Source organism: Arachis hypogaea, chromosome 10, assembly GCF_003086295.3.
Source record: "Arachis hypogaea cultivar Tifrunner chromosome 10, arahy.Tifrunner.gnm2.J5K5, whole genome shotgun sequence".
NCBI classification, from domain to species: domain Eukaryota; kingdom Viridiplantae; phylum Streptophyta; class Magnoliopsida; order Fabales; family Fabaceae; genus Arachis; species Arachis hypogaea.
Window position 1 is genome coordinate 101,471,264 of NC_092045.1, and position 18,988 is coordinate 101,490,251.

Sequence of the window (18,988 nt, forward strand, 5' to 3'; positions counted from 1 at the left end):
ACTTGATGCACCTTTGAGAGGAATCTATCCATCTCCCATGACTCGGAGGTGGAAGCCTTTGCCTTCCCTTTCCTCTTTCTAGAGGTTTCTCCGGCCTTGGATGCCATAATGGTTATGGAAAAATGAAAAAGCAACGCTTTTACCCAAAAACTTGGTGTCGCGAAATTGTGAACATTACTTTTTTCACAACTCTCATAATCCCCGGTAATGGCTCCAAACACGTGGTGGCTCAATACCATGGCATTACACAACTTCGCACAACTAACCAGCAAGTGCACTGGGTCGTCCAAGTAATAAACCTTACGTGAGTAAGGGTCGATCCCACGGAGATTGTTAGTATTGAAGCAAGCTATGGTCATCTTGTAAATCTTAGTCAGGCAAACTCAAATGGATATAGTGATGAACGAAAATAACACAAAGGTAAAGATAGAGATACTTATGTAATTCATTGGTAGGAACTTCAGATAAGCGTATGAAGACGCCTTCCCTTCCGTCTCTCTGCTTTCCTACTGCCTTCATCCAATTCTTCTTACTCCTTTCCATGGCAAGCTCGTGTAGGGTTTCACTGTTGTCAGCAGCTACCTCCCATCCTCGCAGTGAAAACTAATGCTCATACACTCTGTCACAGTGCGGCTAATCACCGGTTTGGTTCCCTCCCCTACCGGAATAGAATCACTCTTTTGCGTCTGTCACTAACGCCCAGTAGGTTACAGGTTTGAAGCACGTCACAGTCATTCAATCATTGAATCCTACTCAGAATACCACAGACAAGGTTTAGACCTTCCGGATTCTCTTGAATGCCGCCATCAGGTCCTGCCTATACCATGAAGACTCTGATCTCACGGAATGGTTGGCTCGTTTGTCAGGCGAGCGCTCGGTTGTCAGGCGATCAACCATGCATCGTGCAATCAGGAATCCAAGAGATATTCACCAAGCCTCAAATGCTTGTAGAACAAGAGTGGTTGTCAGTCACTTTGTTCATGAGTGAGAATGGTGATGGGCGTCAATCATCACCTTCATCAAGTTGAAGAACAAGTGATATCTTGGAACAAGAACAAGCGGAATTGAATTGAAAAACAATAGTAATTGCATTAATACTCGAGGTACAGCAGAGCTCCACACCTTAATCTATGGTGTGTAGAAGCTCCACCGTTGAAAATACATAAGCATAAGGTCTAGGCATGGCCGAATGGCCAGCCTCCCAATGATCTAAGATAGCATAAAAATGAAGATAGCTACCAAATTCCTCTATCATGATCTAAGAACTAGATGTCCAAAGATGAAAATACAATAGTAAAAGGTCCTACTTATAGAAAACTAGTAGCCTAAGGTTTACAGAGATGAGTAAAAGACATAAAAATCCTCTTCCGGGCCCACTTGGTGTGTGCTTGGGCTGAGCAATGAAGCAAATTTCGTGCAGAGACTCTTCTTGGAGTTAAACGCCAGCTTTAGTGCCAGTTTGGGCGTTTAACTCCCATTTGGGTGCCAGTTCCAGCGTTTAACGCTGGGATTTCTTGAGGTGACTTTGAACGCCGGTTTGGGCCATCAAATCTTGAGCAAAGTATGGACTATCATATATTGCTGGAAAGCCCAGGATGTCTACTTTCCAACGCCGTTGAGAGCGCGCCAATTGGGCTTCTGTAGCTCCAGAAAATCCACTTCGAGTGCAGGGAGGTCAGAATCCAACAGCATCTGCAGTCCTTTTTGGTCTCTGAATCAGATTTTTGCTCAGGTCCCTCAATTTCAGCCAGAAAATACCTGAAATCACAGAAAAACACACAAACTCATAGTAAAGTCCAGAAAAGAGAATTTTAACTAAAAACTAATAAAAATATACTAAAAACTAACTATATCATACCAAAAACATACTAAAAACAATGCCAAAAAGTATACAAATTATCCGCTCATCACAACACCAAACTTAAATTGTTGCTTGTCCCCAAGCAACTGAAAATCAAATAAGATAAAAAGAAGAGAATATGCAATGAATTCCAAAAACATCTATGAAGATCAGTATTAATTAGATGAGCGGGGCTTTTAACGTTTTGCTTCTGAATAGTTTTGGCATCTCACTCTATCCTTTGAAATTCAGAATGATTGGCTTCTTTAGGAACTCAGAGTCCAGATAGTGCTCATGATTCTCTTAGTGAAGTATGATGATTCTTGAACATAGCTATTTATTGAGTCTTGGCTGTGGCCCAAAGCACTCTGTCTTCCAGTATTACCACCGGATACATACATGCCACAGACACATAATTGGGTGAACCTTTTCAGATTGTGACTCAGCTTTGCTAAAGTCCCCAATTAGAGGTGTCCAGGGTTCTTAAGCACACTCTTATTTGCCTTGGATCACAACTCTTTATTCTCTATTTTTTTCGTTTTTTTTCTTTTTCTTTTTTTTTCGATTTTTTTTTTTGAATAGCTTTTTCTTGCTTCAAGAATCATTTTTATGATTTTTCAGATCCTCAGTAACATGTCTCCTTTTTCATCATTCTTTCAAGAGCCAACATTCATGAACCACAAATTCAAGATACATATGCACTGTTTAAGCATACATTCAGAGAACAAAAATATTACCACCACATCAAAATAATTAAACTATTATAAAATTCAAAATTCATGCAATTCTTCCTTTTTCAATTAAGCACATTTTTATTCAAGAAAGGTGATGGATTCATAGGACATTCATAACTTTAAGGCATAGACACTAAGACACTAATGATCACAAGACACAAACATGGATAAACATAAGCATAAATTTTCGAAAAACAGAAGAACAAATAACAAGGAAATCAAAGAACGGGTCCACCTTAGTGATGGCGGCTCTTTCTTGCTCTTGAAGATCCTATGGAGTGCTTGAGCTCCTCAATGTCTCTCCCTTGTCTTTGTTGCTCCTCCCTCATGATTCTTTGATCTTCTCTAATCTCATGAAGGATGATGGAGTGTTCTTGATGCTCCACCCTTAGTTGTCCCATGTTGGAACTCAACTCTCCTAGGGAGGTGTGTAGTTGCTCCCAATAGTTTTGTGGAGGAAAATTCATCCCTTGAGGAATTTCAGGGATTTCATGATGAGTGGGATCTCTTGTGTACTCCATCCTTTTCTTGGTGATGGGCTTGTCCTCATCAATGGGGATGTCTCCCTTTATGTCAACTCCAACTGAATAACAGAGGTGACAAATGAGATGAGGAAAGGCTAACCTTGCCAAGGTGGAGGTCTTGTCCGCCACTTTATAGAGTTCTTGGGCTATAACCTCATGAACTTCTATTTCTTCTCCAATCATGATGCTATGGATCATGATGGCCCGGTCTATGGTAACTTCGGACCGGTTGCTAGTGGGGATGATTGAGCGTTGTATGAACTCTAACCACCCTCTAGCCACGGGCTTGAGGTCATGCCTTCTCAATTGGACCGGCTTTCCTCTTGAATCTTGCTTCCATTGTGCGCCCTCTTCACATATAACTGTGAGGACTTGGTCCAACCTTTGATCAAAGGTGACCCTTTTTGAGTGAAAAAGGGACCTCGGGGATCACCTTCTTCAAGGCCACAACTTCATAGAAGTGGACTTGATGCACCTTTGAGAGGAATCTATCCATCTCCCATGACTCGGAGGTGGAAGCTTTTGCCTTCCCTTTCCTCTTTCTAGAGGTTTCTCCGGCCTTGGATGCCATAATGGTTATGGAAAAACGAAAAAGCAACGCTTTTACCATACCAAACTTAAAATGTTTGCTCGTCCTCGAGCAAAAGAAGAAAGAAGAGAGTAGAAGAAGAAGAAATGAGGAAGAGGGAGATGGTGGTGTGTTCGGCCAAAGAGGGGGAGAAGTGGTGTTTAGGTTGTGTGAAAATGAAGGGTTGAAGAAGGGTATATATAGGAGAGAGGGGGTAAAGGGTTCGGCCATGATGGGTGGGTTTGGGAGGGAAAGTGGTTTGAATTTGAAGGGTGAGGTTGGTGGGGGTTTATGAAGGATGGATGTGAGTGGTGAAGAGAAAGATGGGATTTGATAGGTGAGGGGTTTTTGGGGAAGAGGTGTTGAGGTGATTGGTGAATGGGGGAAGAAGAGAGAGAGTGATGGTAGGGTCCTGTGGGGTCCATAGATCCTGTGGTGTCAAGGAAAAGGCATCATTGCACCAAATGGCATCAAAATCCACGTTTTGAGCCATTTCTGGCGTTAAACGCCGGGCTGGTGCCCATTCCTGGCGTTTAACGCCAGGTTCTTGCCCTTTACTGGCGTTTAACGCCAGTCTGGTGCCCCTTTCTGGCGTTAAACGCTCAGAAGGGTGCCAGACTGGGCTTTAAACGCCCAACTGCTAGGCTGACTGGCGTTTAAACGCCAGCAGCATCTTCCTCCAGGGTGTGCTGTTTTTCTTCCTGTTTTTCATTTTGTTTTTGCTTTTTTTCATTGTTTTTGTGACTTTTTATGATCATCAACCTACAAAAAAGATAAAATAACAAAAGAAAATAATTAAGTATAAAACATTGGGTTGCCTCCCAACAAGCGCTTCTTTATTGTCACTAGCTTGACAGAGGACTCTCATGGAGCCTCAGAAATGCTCAGAACCGTGTTGGAACCTCCCAACACCAAACTTAGAGTTTGAATGTGGGGGTTCAACACCAAACTTAGAGTTTGGTTGTGGCCTCCCAACACCAAACTTAGACTTTGAATGTGGGGGCTCTGTTTGGCTCTGTTTTGAGAGAAGCTCTTCATGCTTCCTCTCCATGGTGACAGAGGGATATCCTTGGGCTTTAAACACCAAGGATTCTTCATCCACTTGAATGATCAACTCTCCTCTATCAACATCAATCACAGCCTTTGCTGTGGCTAGGAAGGGTCTGCCAAGGATGATGGATTCATCCATGCACTTCCCAGTCTCTAGGACTATGAAATCAGTAGGGATGTAATGGTCTTCAACTTTTACCAGAACATCCTCTACAAGTCCATAGGCTTGTTTTCGTGAATTGTCTGCCATCTCTAGTGAGATTTTTGCAGCTTGTACCTCAAAGATCCCTAATTTCTCCATTACAGAGAGGGGCATGAGGTTTACACTTGACCCTAAGTCACACAAGGCCTTCTTGAAGGTCATGGTGCCTATGGTACAAGGTATAGAAAACTTTCCAGGGTCCTGTCTCTTTTGAGGCAGTTTCTGCCTAGACAAGTCATCCAGTTCTTTGGTGAGCACAGGAGGTTCATTCTCCCAAGTCTCATTTCCAAATACTTGTCATTTAGCTTCATGATTGCTCCAAGGTATTTAGCAACTTGCTCTTCAGTGACATACTCATCCTCTTCAGAGGAAGAATACTCATCAGAGCTCATGAAAGGCAGAAGTAAGTCCAACGGAATCTCTGTGGTCTCATTTTGAGCCTCAGATTCCCATGGTTCCTCATTGGGGAACTCAGTGGAGGTCAGTGCACGCCCATTGAGGCTTTCCTCAGTGGCGTCTACTTCCTCTCCTTCCTCTCCAAATTCGGTCATATTGATGGCCTTGCACTCTCCTTTTGGATTTTCTTCTGTATTGCTTGGGAGAGTACTTGGAGGGAGTTCAGTGATTTTCTTACTCAGCTGTCCCACTTGTGCCTCCAAATTCCTAATGGAAGATCTAGTTTCAGTCATAAAACTTTGAGTGGTTTTGATTAGATCAGAGACCATGGTTGCCAAGTCAGAATTATTCTGCTTGGAACTCTCTGTCTGTTGCTGAGAAGATGATGGAAAAGGCTTGCTATTGCTAAACCTGTTTCTTCCACCATTATTGTTATTGAAACCTTGTTGGGGTCTCTGTTGATCCTTCCATGAAAGATTTGGATGATTCCTCCATGAAGGATTGTAGGTGTTTCCATAGGGTTCTCCCATGTAATTCACCTCTTCTATTGAAGGGTTCTCAGGATCATAAGCTTCTTCCTCAGATGAAGCTTCCTTAGTACTGCTTGGTGCATTTTGCATCCCAGACAGACTTTGAGAAATCATATTGACTTGTTGAGTCAATATTTTATTCTGAGCCAATATGGCATTCAGAGTGTCAATCTCAAGAACTCCTTTCTTCTGACTAGTCCCATTGTTCACAGGATTTCTTTCAGAAGTGTACATGAATTGGTTATTTGCAACCATTTCAATCAGTTCTTGAGCTTCAGTAGGCGTCTTCTTCAGATGAAGAGATCCTCCAGAAGAGCTATCCAAGGACATCTTGGACAGTTCAGAGAGACCATCATAGAAAATACCTATGATGCTCCATTCAGAAAGCATATCAGTGGGACACTTTCTGATCAATTGTTTGTATCTTTCCCAAGCTTCATAGAGGGATTCTCCTTCCTTCTGTAAGAAGGTTTGGACTTCCACTCTAAGCTTACTCAATTTTTGAGGTGGAAAGAACTTTGCCAAGAAGGCATTGACTAGCTTTTCCCAAGAGTCCAGGCTTTCTTTAGGTTGAGAATCCAACCATGTTCTAGCTCTGTCTCTTACAGCAAAAGGGAATAGCATCAGTCTGTAGACCTCAGGGTCAACCCCATTAGTCTTGACTGTGTCACAGATTTGCAAGAACTCAGCTAAAAACTGATGAGGATCTTCCAATGGAAGTCCATGGAACTTGCAATTCTGTTGCATTAGAGAAACTAATTGAGGCTTAAGCTCAAAGTTGTTTGCTCCAATGGCAGGGATAGAGATGCTTCTCCCATAGAAGTCGGGAGTAGGTGCAGTAAAGTCACCCAGCACCTTCCTTGCATTGTGAACATTACACGTGGTGGCTCAATACCATGGCATTACACAACTTCGCACAACTAACCAGCAAGTGCACTGGGTCGTCCAAGTAATAAACCTTACGTGAGTAAGGGTCGATCCCACAGAGATTGTTAGTATTGAAGCAAGCTATGGTCATCTTGTAAATCTTAGTCAGGCAAACTCAAATGGATATAGTGATGAACGAAAATAACACAAAGGTAAAGATAGAGATACTTATGTAATTCATTGGTAGGAACTTCAGATAAGCGTATGAAGACGCCTTCCCTTCCGTCTCTCTGCTTTCCTACTGCTTTCATCCAATTCTTCTTACTCCTTTCCATGGCAAGCTCGTGTAGGGTTTCACTGTTGTCAGCAGCTACCTCCCATCCTCGCAGTGAAAACTAATGCTCATGCACTCTGTCACAGTGCGGCTAATCACCGGTTTGGTTCCCTCCCCTACCGGAATAGAATCACTCTTTTGCGTCTGTCACTAACGCCCAGTAGGTTACAGGTTTGAAGCACGTCACAGTCATTCAATCATTGAATCCTACTCAGAATACCACAGACAAGGTTTAGACCTTCCGGATTCTCTTGAATGCCGCCATCAGGTCCTGCCTATACCACGAAGACTCTGATCTCACGGAATGGTTGGCTCGTTTGTCAGGCGAGCGCTCGGTTGTCAGGCGATCAACCATGCATCGTGCAATCAGGAATCCAAGAGATATTCACCAAGCCTCAAATGCTTGTAGAACAAGAGTGGTTGTCAGTCACTTTGTTCATGAGTGAGAATGGTGATGGGCGTCAATCATCACCTTCATCAAGTTGAAGAACAAGTGATATCTTGGAACAAGAACAAGCGGAATTGAATTGAAGAACAATAGTAATTGCATTAATACTCGAGGTACAGCAGAGCTCCACACCTTAATCTATGGTGTGTAGAAGCTCCACCGTTGAAAATACATAAGCATAAGGTCTAGGCATGGCCGAATGGCCAGCCTCCCAATGATCTAAGATAGCAAAAAAATGAAGATAGCTACCAAAGTCCTCTATCATGATCTAAGAACTAGATGTCCAAAGATGAAAATACAATAGTAAAAGGTCCTACTTATAGAAAACTAGTAGCCTAAGGTATACAGAAATGAGTAAATGACATAAAAATCCTCTTCCGGGCCCACTTGGTGTGTGCTTGGGCTGAGCAATGAAGCAAATTTCGTGCAGAGACTCTTCTTGGAGTTAAACGCCAGCTTTAGTGCCAGTTTGGGCGTTTAACTCCCATTTGGGTGCCAGTTCCAGCGTTTAACGCTAGGATTTCTTGAGGTGACTTTGAACGCCGGTTTGGGCCATCAAATCTTGGGCAAAGTATGGACTATCATATATTGCTGGAAAGCCCAGGATGTCTACTTTCCAACGCCATTGAGAGCGCGCCAATTGGGCTTCTGTAGCTCCAGAAAATCCACTTCGAGTGCAGGGAGGTCAGAATCCAACAGCATCTGCAGTCCTTTTTGGTCTCTGAATCAGAGTTTTGCTCAGGTCCCTCAATTTCAGCCAGAAAATACCTGAAATCACAGAAAAACACACAAACTCATAGTAAAGTCCAGAAAAGAGAATTTTAACTAAAAAACTAATAAAAATATACTAAAAACTAACTATATCATACCAAAAACATACTAAAAACAATGCCAAAAAGTATACAAATTATCCGCTCATCAGTGATAGAATAGGTTTGGATGAGAGTTTTATAGTGGAAGCTAGAAGGCAGTCAGTGGCATATGGTATTTGTGGGATAAGGATATCTAGAATGTTGAAGTCTTATATCATAGTATGCAGTTTATTTATCTTAAAGTTGCTAACGGCTCTTCTCCTCCTTGGCTTTTCATTGCGGCTTATGGCAGTCCACAAAGGCTCTTCTGCAAAACTCTGTAGGATAGCTTGAGAACTCTGGAGTCTGATATCAACTTACCTTGGTGCCTGATGGACGATTTTAATGCATTGATGCATGACTATAAAAGAAAGGGTGGTGCAACTAGGCAGCAGTATGGGGCGTGCCCAGATTTCAAGGAATACATCTCTGGCTGCGGGTTACTGGATTTGGGTTATGTTGGGTGGCCCTTTACTTGGAAGAGGAAAAACCTTGTTGAGAAACTGGATAGAGGTCTTTGACTCTTTGTAATCTGTAGTTTCAAATTGTCTTCCCTGAGGCTAGAATCAAACATCTCCCTATGCTTAAATTTTACCATACTATACTCATTCTCTTCCTTACTCTGACTCTTGCACCTAATAGAGGTAGGAGACCTTTTATATTTGTAGCAGTAGCCTAGCTTAATTATCCTGACTTTGAAGACTTTTTGGGAACAAAATTGGGAGTACAAAGACTCTTGGGTTAATTGTATAAATGACTTTCAAAAATCTTTGAGGATTTGGAACCATCATATTTTTAAGAATATTTAGTTTGGGAAGAACTGCATCTTAAAAAGGCTCCATCGAATTACCAATAGTCTTAATACGAACAATAATCGTTTTTTGGAAAAACTTGAAATAAATTTGTGGCGGGAGTATGCAGATATTCTTGATCAAGAGGAGTTACTTTAGTTTTAAAATCTAGATGCAAATGGATTGAGTTTGGAGATAGGAATACCAAGTATTTTCATGGTACAACTATGGCTAGAAGAAGAAACAAAATTGAATCCCTTCAAGATGAGCATAGTAATTGGGTTTCCGAAAAAAAAGACTCTTGAGGAGATGGCCATTACCTTTTATACTAATTTATATAAGGATGATGTGTCGAGTGTTCCCTTTGTCCTCAAGCATGTATTTCCTCCTCTTAGTCAATTTGAGCTTGGTGCCCTCAACATCAACGTCTCTACTGAGAAAATTAGAAAATTGTTATTTAGCATGGGGGCCCTTAAAGCACCGGGTAAAAATGGTATCCAAGTTGTCTTTTATAAAAGTAAGTGGGACATAGTGGGGGCTGGGGGCTGACTTCTACGATTTGATCAAAGGCATCTTCAGGGATCCCCAAAGAGTAGCAAAGATAAATGAAACTCTTATTACTCTTATTTTGAAAGTAGAACCTGTGACTTTCCTAAAGAAAAGGCATCCGATTAGCTTGTGTAATGTCACTTATAAGATTATTACTAAAATCTTGTCTAGAAGACTTAGAAGGATGATGGAGCAGCTAGTAGTGCCTAATCAGTGTAGCTTTGTTTCGGTTGTCATAGTTCTGATAACATTATCATATCTCAAGAGGTTATTTAATCGATGAGGAGCAAGAAAGGGTGAATGGCGATTAAAATTGATCTTGAGAAAGTATATGACACACTAAAATAGAGTTTCATCAAAGATAACTTAAAGGATATTGGCTTCCCTCTAGAGGTGTAACGGCCTAGTCCCAAAGAATCGGTACTTTTTCGGGATCAAACATAATTTTTATGGAATTTTTAGAGATTTTATTGCATAAGAGCCTCTACGACACAGGTGTTGTGTCATTATCCTAATCCATGGCCTCCCTTGGAATCATCATAATCATCATTTTAGCTTCTTGAACAAGCTAGACTTCCATAAAATTTCCATGAAAAATATAAAGTTTCAACTTTTGTTCTCTCTTAAACTAAAACTCCAATCAAAAATCTAAATTGATTAAAGTGACCGCCTCATCTTCCTCTTCTCAACCATACCATTTCTCTCAAGGTAAGGTAAGGTATGATGATAGTTCATCACCATGTATGGTTCGGCCATAGTGGAAACTACGGTAACCATGATCATGTTTTCTCTTAGAATCTCTTGATCACTTATCTTGGGCTTCAAGTAATTGTGATTTCCAACAGCCTTGAGGTGAGAAAATCCTTCTTTTTATCACCATGAAGCTTCAGCCTCCATGGTACATATGATTATAAAGTTGTTTTTTTATGTTAAATTAGGCGTAAAAGTGCTTTGAAACACTACAACAAATAAGGGTTTTCGCAACGGTCAAAAACCGTTGCCGTAGATTGAAAAACCGTTCCCAAAACTTTAGGCAACGCTTTGGCAACGGTTTTTGACCTGTGGTATATGCGGCCGTTGCCAATGCTCAAAGGCAACGGTTTTTTACCTAAGGCAACGATAACAAAAAAACCGTTGCCAAAGTTACTGGTATAGACAACGGTTTTGACAACAATTTTTAAAGAACGGTTTAAAACCGTTACTAGATAGGCAACGGTTTAAAACCGTTCTTTTTCATGATGTAACGGTTTAAAACCATAACTAGATAGGCAACGGTTTTAAACTGTTGTAGTTTTATTATTCACTAAGCCAACGGTTTTAAAGCGTTGCCATTAGTGTTATTTTTTGGCAACGGTTTTAATACTATTGCCATTTTATAATTATCTTTGACAACGGTTTTAACACCATTGCCTTTTGTTACTTTTGACAACGGTTTTTTGTAATATAATTCTTTATTTACAAGAATTTTCTCATGAATAATGAAATTAGTTCCAACTTTTTTTTTAATTTAGCATTATTAATAACCTAAACTATTTGAATGAAATTACGAAAGAAAACTAATTGAACATTTATCATCAAATTGACTTACAAAAATTGTTGTAAGATCCACAATCACATTATATATCATTGCAAAATAACATAATACTAATCTAGGTCATAACTACTTTTACTTATATCATCATCATTTTTCAAAATACAATAATACTATAACCTAAGGGTAGCAATTTTTTCATTTTTCTTCAACAAAGTTGGTGTGGTAACTTAGCTTGAGTGGACTCTCTTGGCTTCAATGGCAACTGCTCCACATAAAGAACTAGAAAAAATCTTAAATCTGATCTTCGATCTGCCATATCCACAGTCCAGTCCAGCCCAATAACATCAACTCCAGTATCTTTCATACGCTCAAGAAGGCCACCATTTCCATTTATATAAAGAACAATCGGTGTCTCAGGGCATCTTTTCTTGACCAAATCTACAATCTGGATGTTTAGAAATCAGTACATGGCAAAAGAGGAAAAAATATGGAACAATAGCATCTTGCGCCCAACGTTCAATTCGCAAATATTTTATGTTTCATAAATTATGATGATGCACTAACAGCAACATAGTTTCAATTAAATAAAAAAGTTTGAAGGTGTAGCCTCTGATTTGGACTTTCTCTCCGAAATTCAGAAGACCAAGATCAACATCCAGTGACCTTATTTACCACTCGATGCTTACAAATTACAAGCTCTTAGCTCATCTTATTATTTACCAACCAAATGACAATCATGAGAGCTTGGAACAAAACAATAATTTACATAAAACAAAACCTGTAATCATTGCAAACCTTTGAAAGCGACACATGGTTTGTCTAGTTCAAAGATTCAACTAAACAAATAAGCAAAAGTTGAAATACATACACTTAAGCTTGCTATGACATAGATCCCAAATAGAATAGTTTGAAAAATTAGAACACAATTTCAATAAGATGAAAATAAATGGGAACTATTTCTATATTACCTCTTTGATATAAGGATTTGACCAGCGTTCATGAATCAAATATTTGTATGCAGTGAGCCCCAGACTCCACATGGAAAACAACATAATCTGCTATTGCTTGCGCCAAATGAGAGAGCAGAGTCCGCAATAAATGTGGTGCTGTATGGCACATACTCTTAATGGTTGTATAGGTGCGTGTTGTACCCCCTTCCACTATATATGTTGCTATTGTCCAAGGTGCTCCCATGAAACCTAAAACGGAAGCATCACCACCAACCTAAGTAAAAAGCAATAAGTAAGGAAAACGGCTCCTTTGAAGGATAGCCATGATATATAGAAGCGGTAATGCAACTAGGTTTACCTCCTTGCGCAGTATCTTGAGTGAATCTCCAATAAAACTGAGCTTTTCCAGGTCAATTGGATGCAGAGCCTTTAGTCCCTCCTTAGAACGTATTGGGGACTGAATAACAGGACCCCTTACGTCTTCAATGTCGAATTCGACCCCAAATGCAGGACGAGGCGTACGGATGTCAGAGAAAATGATCACTCCATCAGGCCTAAAGGCATTCCAAGGCTGCAAAGAAATTTCCACTATGAGATCAGTTGTCTTCGACCTCTCTCGAAAGGATGGATATTTCTCAGCAAGCTTTCTGTAAACAGCCATGTACCTTCCCGCCTGGCGCATCATCCATGCTGATGGCCGACTAACAGGTTCTCCTCTGGCAGCCTTCACCAGCAGAGGATCTGAAGACAAAATCACCACAAAAATCATGAATTTCTCTTGCTTAAATGAAAAAGACTCAAAAATACCTGAATTACCCTCTCCTAGAACCCTATAACAATTTGCACCACTATCTAAAGCAACAAATTTGTTAAAACTGAATGCTATTAGAAACCAGCAACGTCACCTTTATTATCACACAGATAAAGTAGCTACATTACCACTTCAAAAAATAAATGAACTCAAAGAAAAATAAAAAAGAAAAAGAAGTTAAATTGAACAAAATGAAGAGCATAATGAGAAGAAGGAAAAGCTGTGGTACCGGAAGAAGAGGCAGAGCAAGTGACGGAGAAGTGCGGTTTTGGGCTGAAAGGGAGTGAAAGTGTAGCGTTTAAGGAATTAGAATGTGGAGGCAAAGTAAAAGAAAAGAACAAATTGAGCAACTTGTACCTGAAAGGAGCTTTTGAAGAGTAGCACAAGCTTCCTTCCACGCTGGCCTTTCAAGGATACAAACTTAATTAAATTTGGACGTTTCAATTACAAACACAACATGGAAACCAATTATTGTCCTATGCAAGAATTTAGCCATATACTTGACCATTAAAAAAACTTCTCATCATCAGATTGCACAAGCAGCGGTAGATTCAAAGGAAAAAATGCACAAATTATTGTCCTATAATGAATATGAAAGTAAAAGAACTAAACCACAATGTCAAGCTACCAATAATAATGAATAACTGACCTTTGCCAATGATCAGACCAAGCTGCTTCAATGTAAGTATATGTCTAGAACATCAGAACAGCATTATACCAAATCAACATTAAAATCAATATTAGGCGACAGCAAAGAAACTAGCAGGGTAAAGCTCACCAGGACAGTGGCGAGTTGCAGCAGAAACAGAGTGGCGATCCAGACACCAACGGCGGCACACAGCTCAATGGCGACGGCGAACCCAACCCCGCCAGTGACGGCTTGGCAGCAACAGACGCAACCTCCTCCTCCCTCATCGTGTTTCTCTCTCTGCGTGAACCCTTTCTCTCTCGTCGAGCTCCTCAGTGGCGGCAGTGATGGGAGGTGCAACGGCGACGACGAGCTCGACGGTCAGGACCTTCAGCGGCGGTGATGGAGTCTTCGACGATGGTGGCTACTTCTCCTCTCTCGCGCGCACTCTTCTCCGTCTCCACACCCTCCGGTTCGCGCGACGATGGCGGCTGCTCCACGGAACGGCGGCGACAGGCGGGCAGGGCGTAGCAACGGCGCGCTCTTCTCCCTTTCCTTCCCTTCTTCATCCCTGATTCCCCCTTCTCTTTTTTTCCTTTTCTTTCTTTCCCCCTTTCTTTTTGTTTCGTCTTCTGTTTCGTTTTCTTAATGTGTGTTTAGGGATTCACGATAACAAATTTTGGAATTTTTTAAAATTAGGGTTTTATTTGGTAATTTTGGAATTATTATAAAATACATATGAGTAATATAATAATTTTATAAAATATTTGAGATAAAATAATAATTTAAAATTTAAATTTAATATTGTAAAAGTAATTTTTAAAATATTTATTCATCAATATATTAATGAGTTAAAATAATTATTTTTAATTTAAATTATAAAATAAATTATTAATCACATTTTATAAAATATAATTTTAAATTTAAAAATATTAATTATTTAAATTAAATAATATAATTTTTCATCATTTTTTATCGTTAGAACTTTAATTTTAAGTTATATGAAATAATCAATTAATAAAAATTACACAAAAATATTAATTAACTTAACTCTAAATATTAATAAAATTAATTTAATTATTCTTAATAGATTAGTTTATAAAATAAGGAGTTCAAATTAATAATAAATCATAACTTTTTCATAATAAAAATTACTTAAATTAAATTGTACAATTCTTTTTTATTTTTTAATTACTAAAATTATACAAAATATGCCATTATAATAAAATTACTTAAGAATATTTATTTATTCAAAATGAATTTATGTCTGAATCTCTTTAATTATTTTCTAATAAAATAATTTTTAAAATTATAAAGTTTAAACTTAATAAGATAAAATCTCAATTTATTCATATTTAGATTTTTAAAAATGCAAGATGTTACGTTATATATTTATAACAAAAATATATAATATTTGTTAAAATTTATTTTAATTTTATTTTTTCTAAAAATAATATGTGTTATATACCGATAACAATAGTTTTTAAGTATTTTATAAATTTAGTATTTATAGAAAAAATTGTTTAAATTTGTATGATTATTTATAATTATTTTTATATATATCTTTTAATTTGTATAATTATTTAAATAATATTAGAAAATTGTTGTTTGATAAACAATTGTTGTAATGGTTATAAAACCGTTCTTTAAAATAGTCAAAGAGAACGGTTTTATTTTGTTGCTATAATGTAATGAAAAATTGAACTTCATCAGCAACACTGTAAAAACTGTTGTCTGAAACCATCTAATAGAACGGTTTTAAAGTGTAACATTTTGGCAACGGTTTTTATGCGTTTCTTTTGTACAATTATTTAAACAACAATAAAAAAGCGTTGCTTAAAAACAAATCATAGTAACGGTTATAAAATCGTTCTTTAAAATAGTCTAAGAGAACGGTTTTAATTTGTTGCTATAAAATAATAAAAAATTGAATTCAACAGTAACACTACAAAAAACCGTTGTCTAAAACTATCTTAGAGAACGGTTTTAAGGCGTTGCAAAATTTGGCGTTGCTAAAGCCCATATTTGTTGTAGTGAAAGCTTGCTCTTGGTTTGGTTTTTTTGGAGAGCTACAAAAGATGTAAGGTTTGGTAAACTAATCAATGATTGATTGTATTCTTGAAATGTAAAATCAGATTTGGTTGTTGGTGCTTGAATTTAAATGTTTATATGATGATTTTATCATGAAATCTTGTTGTTTTATTCCTTGGAAGTCAAGCTATTTTGAGGTTGTTGTTGCTGAAACCGTGGGTTTTCAGCCTTGATATCTATGTGTTTTCATGTGATTTTTGTAGGTTTGGATGGCAGAAAACATTGCTCTTTGATTTGGTGAAAATCAAGTATAATCGGTTAAAAAATATTGAAAAACTAGTTAAAAATCAAGTGAGAATTTGATGAATTTTTGAAGAAACCTTTTCGGTCCCTTGAAGAACAAGAAATCCTTGGTTTTTAATTGTTTTGGAGTCAAATTATAATTATTAAAAAGTTTGGGGTTGAAATTTTATTAGTATAAAGTTGAGGGGCCAAAGTATACATATTAAAAGTTCGGGGGTCAAAATATAATTTTTGAAAGTTTGAATAAAATATTATTATTTTAATAATAAAATATTAATAAAAAATAATTTTTTAAAAAAACCTTAGAAAGACAAGTTTAAGCCCAGAATTCCCTAATTCCCTTTATAAAACACCTAGGGGAAGGTATAAGAGAAGGGATAGGGTTATGAAACATAAAAAAAAAAACAAGATTCAAGAACTCGAGAACATGTTAGTAAGAAAAAAAGTTAAAAATTATATAGTAGTGGGTTTAGCCTTACAGAATAAACACATAACTGCAAAATAAGGTTACAGTAAAGTTGTGATGTTTGATTTATGATAATGTGGTAATGACAAAGATGATTGTTGTGAGCCGAAAAGTATGGTTATATGTGATTTATGAGTCTTTAGGCGATACATAAGAATATTATACGGGGACGCCCGTATTGTATTGTTGCTTTCCAGATAGGCAGTAGTAGAGAATGGGCATGGACGATATAAACAAACTTAACTATAAACTCTGACCTTACTAAGAACTCCCCAATTCTTACCCCTTACTTCTCTACAGATGGACACGGGAGTTCTATTTTACGAGGTTGATCATCCTTATATCCATGAGGACTCAGTGCGCAGTGAGTATTATATCTATTGTGTGGCACCTTGTGTACGTACTTATGTAGTACGTGGTAGAACTTTTCAGCATCCTATTAGTACACCTTTCTTTGATTCTGATGCACCCTTTGACTTTCCTCTTTTTTGCTGCATTCTAGAGGACCTGGGATACTTCATCCTAAGGAACAGATGCCTCCTCCACCTAATTATCCTCCACCACCAGACCCTCCTCTGCCTGATGAGCCTATTCTGGCACAGGCCATTCATGAGGCACCTCCTTCACCTTTTGTTCTTGATGAGTGGGCATCTTGTGTGTGTGTGTGTGTGTGTCTATATATATATATATATATATATATATATATATATATATATATATATATATATATATATATATATATATATATATATATATATATGAGTCACTAACTGAGGGATATTGTATCACAGTTGTGTACTTGTATGACTAAAATACTCTTGTATCATGATGTATATTATTAGTGTGATATTTTATACTTTACTTTTTACTACTCTTTCAGTGTGTATGATTATGTTTCCTATTATATTGTGTGTGTGTAATTCTAATCCTCAGTTTTGCTCGATCACTCTAAATCATTGCTGTTTTAAAAAAAAAGTTACTCATAAGCTCGCAAGGTGTTAACAACGAACAAGATTATATTTATTAAAACTACTTAAATTTAGGAAAATAAGTTGGTAACATTTAGCTTCTAGTATGATCGTGACATACTGGAAGTTGGGCCGTTACAAGAGGCATTCGTCAAGGAGATCCCATATCAAAGTATATTTTTGTACTTTGCATGGAGAAGCTATCTCAACTTATTAATGCGACAGTTGAGCATAATCTTTGGAAGCCAATTCGAGTAGGAATTAATGGTCCTAACATCTCACACTTATGTTTCGCTGATGACCTTATCATTTTCTCCGAAGTTAATATGGATCAAGTAGAGGTGATAAACAGGGTGTTGGCAAATTTTTGTGATAGATCTGGGCAGAAGGTAAACAATGAGAATACTAGAATTTATTTTTCTGATAATGTGTATCATAATGTCAAAATTGAGAATAGTGAAGCCTTGCAATTCACAAGAACGGACAATTTGGGAAATATTTCGGAGTACTTCTTCTCCATTCTAAAGTTACCAAAGATACTTATCAAGAGATCATTGATGCGTGAGCATCTTGTCTATCTTTTTCTAGTGAATTTGTACTTAATTGTTGAGTTTAATTAAGAATTAATTATATTTTAGCCACTATGGATGCTATTTTGAGTCTTGGAAAATTTTATCTATTACAGGTAGCATTCGGCGGAATTTGATGGAGTTTTTACAGCACAAGAATCAAAGGAGATGGCTGCGAGGAGCGACGCGCACGCGTGCTTGACGCGTGCGCGTGATCTGGAAGTTTCCACGGCGACACGTGCACGTGACTGACGCGCACGCGTGAATTGAAGATTTTCTCAGTGACGTGTCCGCGTGACCGACGCGTCCGTGTGACTTGCGAAGAATACCAGCGACGCGTACGCGTGACTGATGCGTACGCGTGACGTGCGCGATCTGCAAAAGTTACAGAAATCGCTGGCGTGGGTTTTGAGCCGCATTTTGACCCAATTTCTGGCCCAGAAAACACATATTAGAAGCTGCAGAATGGACAAATCAAGTGGTCCCCACCCATCAGCTGAAGACTTGTTAATTAATTCAAATTTAAATTCAAATTTTAATTTTTAGGAAAAGATATTATTTTTAATTTTAGATAATTAGATTTTAAAATAATTAGGATTAGTTATAAATAAGAACTCTGTACATTTAGACAGGGTACACACATAATTTTTACCAGAACTCTTATTTTTCTTCTCTGTACCATGAGCAACTAATCCTTCATTGTTAAGGTTAGGAGCTCTGTCTATTTTCATGGATTGATTTGTTTGTTCTTTTTAATTTAATTCATGTCTTGATTTATATTTCAATAATTATTTTCGTTCTTTATTTTATGAATATGGGTGGAACGGAAGTATGACCCATGTTCTAATTGAGTTCTTGTAAAACTTGGAAAAGCTCTTTACTTGAACAACAGCTTGAAAACATATTATACTAAATTTTTAATTGTTTGTATTTAACGGGATACGTGACATATAATCCCCTTATTTGTGGATAATTAGGATTCTTTTGGCATATAAACTAGAAATTGATCATCACCCTCTAATTGGAATTAATTGACCAAGGGAT

At 37.9% G+C, this 18,988-nt stretch overlaps 1 non-coding gene and 1 pseudogene across 1 annotated transcript; one reads left to right on the forward strand and one right to left on the reverse strand.

Moving 5' to 3' along the window:
• The first annotated feature begins 6,228 nt into the window (after positions 1 to 6,228).
• LOC112719419 (small nucleolar RNA R71) lies at positions 6,229 to 6,336 on the forward strand. The gene has a single exon (XR_003161722.1). It is a non-coding gene; the product is annotated as a small nucleolar RNA R71 (small nucleolar RNA).
• A 4,891-nt stretch (positions 6,337 to 11,227) lies between these two features.
• Positions 11,228 to 13,984, reverse strand: LOC112716159 (uroporphyrinogen decarboxylase 1, chloroplastic-like; annotated as a pseudogene).
• Positions 13,985 to 18,988: the final 5,004 nt, after the last annotated feature.